This window comes from Bison bison, unplaced genomic scaffold (genome assembly GCF_000754665.1).
Source record: "Bison bison bison isolate TAMUID 2011002044 unplaced genomic scaffold, Bison_UMD1.0 scf7180017864229, whole genome shotgun sequence".
NCBI classification, from domain to species: Eukaryota; Metazoa; Chordata; class Mammalia; order Artiodactyla; family Bovidae; genus Bison; species Bison bison.
In genome coordinates this window covers 1,972,353-1,973,031 of record NW_011494801.1, presented here as the reverse complement: position 1 = coordinate 1,973,031, position 679 = coordinate 1,972,353, and positions in this window count along the sequence as shown.

The following is a 679-nucleotide window of genomic DNA, read 5'->3' as shown; positions in this document are numbered from 1 at the left end:
TGCAGATGGTGACTGCCATGAAATTAAAAGACGCTTACTCCTTGGAAGGAAAGTTATGACCAACCTAGATAGCATATTCAAAAGCAGAGACATTACTTTGCCAACAAAGGTCCGTCTAGTCAAGGCTATGGTTTTTCCAGTGGTCATGTATGGATGTGAGAGTTGGACTGTAAAGAAAGCTGAGTGCCAAAGAATTGATGCTTTTGAACTGTGGTGTTGGAGAAGACTCTTGAGAATCCCTTGGACTGCAAGGAGATCCAACCAGTCCATTCTGAAGGAGATCAGCCCTGGGTGTTCTTTGGAAGGAATGATGCTAAAGCTGAAACTCCAGTACTTTGGCCACCTCATGCAAAGAGTTGACTCATTGGAAAAGACTGTGATGCTGGGAGGGATTGGGGGCAGGAGGAGAAGGGGAAGACAGAGGATAAGATGGCTGGATGGCATCACTGACTCAATGGACATGAGTCTGAGTGAACTCCGGGAGTTGGTGATGGACAGGGAGGCCTGGTGTGCTGCAATTCATGGGGTCGCAAAGAGTCGGACATGACTAAGCGACTGAACTGAACTGAACTGGAAAACAAAGTTATCAAACCAGTCAATCTTAAAGGAAATCAACCCGGAATATTCTTTGAAAGGACTGATGCTGAAGCTGAAGCTCCAGTACTTTGGCCACTTGATT